We start from the raw sequence: 6842 nt of genomic DNA, 5'->3' as shown, positions 1-6842 counted from the left end.
AATGCACTAGGTAATTAAGAATTCTGGTAACATTACAATAATATGGTAAAGATTAGGAAGAAATGTTAATAATAGATGCTAATGTTAAAACTAGCCATGCTGGACTGAAATTGAAGTAAGTTATACTTATCTTGGATATTTGGAAACGTTTTGACAGTAAGGTCAATCAGACTGTAGAAAAGTTTTACTAATGAGGTAGATATGGCAAAGTCACTGAACATCTTTAAATAAAGTTTAGCCATATTAATGGGAATGGTAGGAGAGCTCTTGTTTGGACTAGACAGTTCTTCCAATCACTGCATTTGCTTTTAAACTTATCACCTAAAATTTTCAATAGGCTACCAGTATGCAGATAACTGGCATTTTCAATGACAGTTCTTAATCTTTCTGCCTACCTCAAAGCATCAGAAGCTCTTATTAAGAAAAATGAGAATCTTGAAGTCAAAGATTCAAAATCTTGGTTTACAATAATCTTAGTTTACAATTTACAAAATTTCATATGATAAATCAGGCATACAAAAACAACAAAGGTAAAATTTATAATAAATTATTTAATCTCTACAATCAAATTTCTGAGTTTCAAAAACCTGAAAGTATCATACAGCATATGGATATAACTCAAAATATATCTTCTTAAAAAAATGCTTTCTGAGATCATTATTTAACTCTATTATTAGGATCAAGTTATAAATTTCTACAGTATTCATGTAAAAATAGCAGCTAATTGATCATGGATTATTACTAAATCAATAAGAAACATAATAAATTGTACATTATATAATCTTTAAGCTGTAGATTAGGGAAAAACAATTAGACATTTTTTAAATAATAGGAATGCAAATAAAGAGAATTTCATGAGATCAAAGATGGGTCTTTCAAAGACATGAAGAAACTCACTAAAAGAGAGAAAAGATTAGAAAAAAATATGGTTCTACCTCACCCAAAATAAAGGGAAAACTTTATTCAATTATTTTAAATAGCATTATACTTTAGATATATAATTCAGAAATGAAAGCCCAGTTCCCTTCAATTATGTGGGGATTAAATAAGGTTATTTTTTAACAGTACATCTTATAATATTTTTCATCAAGAAGACATAATCTCCTGCCAAAATTTATTAAAATTAAATAATGTCAATTAGTAACTAAAGCAAGACCCTGGGGGTTGATATATAGGCACAATGCTTCCATTCCATCTACAACTACTCACCTGCTAAGTCATTTTCTCAAACACGATGCTAGGTACCAGATACATAGAGATGGAAAGTGCAAGAACCTCATAGAATTCAGTTGCAAGTTGGTTTTAAATGTCAATTCTAAAGAAATTATATCTACTTCTATTTAAGTATTCCTTCAGAAACCATTTTTTCTTTGCCATTTATCGTTTATTTTCACATAAAAATATACAGTAATATTGATTGGAACACATACCACATTTTTTATGGATTCTATGCATACCCTTCAGGGAGCAATGTTGTGCCTGGGAACTACAGAATCTTCATTGCTTTTTATATAGACATTCAGAAAAAAATATATACACCTCCCAGTAATAACTATGTAGTCAGGCAGAGTTGAACACTTTCTGTACGTTGTACTCCCTACAGCCCTTTGAGTGCCTCTTTATACAGATAGGGTAACTGAAGCTAAAAGAAGTTTGCAACTTGCCCAGGGCTAAAATTGTGTAAATTTTCAGGGACATGATTTCCACTCTTGCATGGTCTGACTCCGAAGACTGCTCTTAACTACTTCACTATATCCTGCTAGTCATAGATTAATTGGTCTCCCAGGAAAGTTCCCAAAGCAAATATCTTCAATATGTGACAATTCCCTAATGCAAATATCTTGTCAGATTGCTATGTCATTGGATACCCACAAACATATATTTAAACACGCTATATGGTTGGTTTGTATATTATGCTGTTCTTCATGAAACAGGTTTTGAAAACTAGACACCATTGTGTGTAATTGGTAAAAATAGCATTGACGGGATTTTTTCATGAGATTATAATTTTTTAGAAAAATTAATGCTACTAAATACTAAAATGTAAGATAAGAAATCAGCCATGTCTATTAAATGAATATAGGTGGATGGTGCTCTTGGGTTGGGAGAATGACTGCTCTTTACAGGAGCTGTTGCAATCTGAAATGCTGCTTCTTCACCTGGCTGCACAACACCTTTGCCGCTCTGATTGCTCCACACTGGGCCAGTCTTTCCCCTGATATTATTGCCCAGTATTCTGTAGCCATGCTTCATTACTTGAAATTGTTCTTCAATGTGTCTGCAGCGTGTTCTTCAGCTTGCCCTATTTGAGATCTCCCCACTTCAGCTCACTATACAACAGCTGGCCAGGTATCCTGCTGTCATCCATTTTTTACACTTGTGCAGTCCAGTGGAGCTGCATTGTAGCAACTGTAACTTCACTGCTGTTGGTTTGGCCGTAGTCCAAGACTATGTGTTGGTGAATACATCCCCTCTTGTGATGCTAACTAAAATCAATGTTAAACATAATGACCAATATTCTGCTTATTTTTTAATTATGGCATGTTAGTAAACATCTATATACCTTTACACTCTGCATAATCTTTCTCATTAATCAAATTACTTAAATGTTTAGTTTGATAACATATTCCTTTTACCATTATTTAAATAGAACATTAGGAAATTGAATAACTGATGCATTTACCATCACCTTACAAGCTATATAAAAGGTTACATATTAAACAACAGTCCCTGGTGAATTATTCAGGAATTTTGTGATGTGCAACTATGCAAAAAAAAAATGTAATGAACATCAACTATCCATAGAAAATATTAAGGTTGCACTAGACAAGATACATGCAGAACTGCAAATTGCTCATAAGCTCCCCATAAGATATGGAAAAATATTCAGAATATAAACATATATTTTGGAAAGCTACCAGCAGGAAACCTGATACTAATAAAAAATATGAATCTAGTCACTAATATGTTTAAGATATTGGCTTATATATTATTTTGTGCTCCAAATATAGCAAAATATCTAAAAATTGTTACTCTTTGAGCTACCTTATTGCGTAAGTGATCCCACAGCTGACTTGGTATTCAGTTTCCACACACTTCTACCTAGAATACTCATAAATTATAGGTCACATGAAATGGCCAAATACATCAAAGTGAACGCATTAGCATTTTCCATTCATATTCAGTATATGATGAAGTTTATTAGTTTTCTTATAAGGAAAGACACCATAATAAAAACAGAATATGATTGAAATTGTTACATTAGAAACTTTGAAAGATAGTACAGGAATAGTAAAGGAAGAAGTACTGCCAGGGAGAAAAAGTAACAAATGAAAAAGTATACTTACAGATTGATTGATTATGACAGTATTAGGCAGACCATATTGGTGTGCAATAAATCATTTAATTATAGTAAATTATGTAGCTTCTTTGACTAAGAGCTAATCGTCATATACCATTAGTATAACATAATTTCAAGATTGGTTGTGTTGATAATTTTTATCTGGAAGGTGGGAGAAACAAAGACTGATGTTGCAGTTGATAAAGGAGCAGCATTTTCAAACACCTAGATAATGTAATACAAGAATTCTAGTTATTTTTTTTGTGTGCATGATGCCACAGCATCACTTTTTATTCCAGAATAAAAAGCTAGAGCTTTCTCCCTTCTTCTACCCCCACCCAATTCTAGTACGTCATCATACTGTAATCCCAATATAATACATGCCAATACTGGATAGAGCTATCAAAATGGTAAAATTAGACATATAATGTGTATTTAAAAGTTAATGCTGACCAGAGTATAGGTTGCGTGTATATAACTGGTAAACACCAAGTCAATAAACTCATAAGTGGGTTGTATAAGAAACTTGTCGTCTTTCAAAAATGCAAATTGCTATTTTGTGAACTTCTAGTATGCACACAGCAGATTTCTTTTCAGACAGTTCAAATTCTTCCCATCCCTCCTATTCCAGCTTGCTTTGGTTTTCCATGTTTGAGTCAAAGTTGCAAGGGCCTGAGTATTAGAAGACTATTGTACCTTGTACTGTATTATCATTTAATCTTACTGATTTTCACAGAAAGACTGACCTTCGCAGCTGATCTTTAGAGTTCCACCCATTTCACAATTCTTTTCCTACTCACCAGACTGCCAAATATGTCAAGTTCATTGTCACTACATCCACCGTACTCTTAGCTACATGGAAAGCACACTGGAGATAGAGAAAATCCTGCAGGTCACCTCGGACATAACTGTGTAGACAATTCACAAAGACATTTCTGCTCATTTCCTACCACATTGGTACAGGGACATATGGATATTTGGGGAGGGGGTGCTGGAGAGCTAAGACAGAGGATGTGGCTCTCAATGGCCCAAATTATCTGGGTATTCTAATACCATTCTTTCTTAGAGTCAATTAGAAACAAGATTCTTAGTATCTGGTTCAATCATTTTCTTTTTCTCAATCTAGAGCATCTTTATCCAGTTCAATTTAGTCTTGGCTCATAACCTACTCCTCTAAATCTATTGTTTATAAAATGAATGATATTCCTTAAATCCAACTTTCTAGCCTTGGCTTTTAAAATGAATTATTCAGGGGAAGATAAAGGGGTACATGGCAATGTATGGAAAACGACCTAGGTTAATATCCCAAAGTATTATTCTACCAGATATATTTTTCAATTTAGGAAAAGTATGAGCAAGACAAGTTTACTTTTAGTTATTTTAATATATACTTATATCTTGTTTAATAAGAAATACACTGAAATGTACAGCTTTTAAAATGTAAATTGAATTTTGTTATAATAAAATATGATTATATTTTGAAGTATGATATCTTGGACCCAACAATAACCAATTGTTAAAATCCTCATCCAGGGCAGGCCGGGTGGCTCAGCAGTTTAGCGCTGCCTTCAGCCCATGGCCTGATCCTGGAGTCCTGGGATCGAGTCCCACCTCGGGCTCCCTGCATGAAGCCTGCTTCTCCCTCTGCCTGTGTCTCTGCCTCTCTCTCTTATGAATAAATAAATAAAATATTTTTTAAATAAATAAATAACAAAATCCTCATTGATTTTTTTTTATTTTATTACTATCAGTAGAATACATATGTAATTTAAGGAACATTTAGACTTTTGCTACATTATATTCTGCAGAAGTAATTATTCTACACAATAGATTTTCCATATATTAAAATAAAGAGAAAATAGATGAAGTTTTTATTTTGAAATCTTATAAGATATAAATAACCAAACTTTGTGGTACAGAACCACATGGAAACGGTTTAAATTAATTTTTCTTCAGATTGCTGTCTTGTGTACAAAATCATGAAGTGATTTTTTTTTAATTTTCCCAAATTGTAAATTCTCAGGAGGAAAAAGTACTTTTAATAGGATCACTGCTGAAACTTAAACTTCTTTCGAGTTCACCAGATGATGACAGTTTAAGAGACTCACAAAAATGCATTGCTGTTGTAGACTGCTAAATGCAGCATCCCAGAGCGGAAATTTTATTCAGATCTCTATCAGGAGTTCAAAGATGTGGTGCAGCTCTAAGTAGGTCTCATGACTTTTCAAAATTAACTTCCTTTTTGTGTCACTGGGATATTGCGAGAGAACTACTATTCTGGATGATAGATGATCTGTATAATCAGTGAATAAATGTGCTCCACTGAGAACCTCAGAATGACCTAAGATGATCTCTTCTTCAGACTGGAAACTTTGAAGTTTTGGTTGGCTTTAAATCTTTGAGTATTTTTGTCTAATGAAAACACATTGCTAATATGATAAATCTACCAGTTTCTATTTAAGAATCTTAATAGAATTTAAATAGGACTGGACATTTTCCATAGAAATAGCTCAAACATATATATTGGACATGGCAGAAGGAGTTTTAAGATCTAAGAAACACGACCCACAAAAGTAACATTAAAAATGTCTTACTAAATTTGAATTTAAAAGGTGAAGAAAATATAAAGGCTATTATTATTACTATTATTATTATTATTATTATTATTATTATTATTACTACTACATCAGATTGCAGATAAAGGTAAGGGATCATTTTAATACATTTTATTCCAACTATTGTGAACTTTGTCCAATTTGGTGTGAATTTAGCTTTTGGCAGCATATGCACTAGATTTGGAAGAAACAGTACTCTGAAAAGGCCAGTATGACTTTTTCTTGTATGGTTGAAAGTCATGCTTACAAAAGATTTACTTGCTAAATAGATGCTAACTTCATGGTCTGACATTCACTCTAGAACCATTTTATTCATATCTATAGAATATGAAGCAAGGATATCACGGTTTCATTAATTAAGCATAAATATCTAGAAATATTTTTCTGAGTTTGAATTTTTGAGGAAAAAAACACGAATCATAAGGCTTTGTTGGATGATTCATCCACATCTGCATAATTCAACAGATATTTGCAAAGTACAATTTGCTTCCTCAGTCAGGGCAGTCAATGAAAAAGATGACTAAAGTGGCATGCCCATCCTAAAGTAGCTTAGCACAAAGAAAATAAAAAATTCTTATGTTTTATGTTTTTACTAGTATGCACTGGTTCCTTTAAACATCCAGAGTAAAAGTTACAAGGCCCTCTTCATTTGGACATTTATTTATTTATTTATTTGGACCTTTAAAATACTCATTAATAGCCTTTTTAAGAGAAAGCACTTACTACAAGGTTTTTTTTTTTTTTTTTTTTTTTTTAAGAAAAGTCACTATATATTCCCTGTGGTGAAATACAGTTTATCTGTATAGTGAAGACAATTCACAATAGAAAGAAAAAGAACTAAAAATTCTAAGATCCCATGTCAAAGTAACCAAGTGTAGAAGAAATAA

Source organism: Canis lupus, chromosome 17 (genome assembly GCF_048164855.1).
Source record: "Canis lupus baileyi chromosome 17, mCanLup2.hap1, whole genome shotgun sequence".
NCBI classification, from domain to species: domain Eukaryota; kingdom Metazoa; phylum Chordata; class Mammalia; order Carnivora; family Canidae; genus Canis; species Canis lupus.
Note: the sequence above shows the minus strand (reverse complement) of the source record.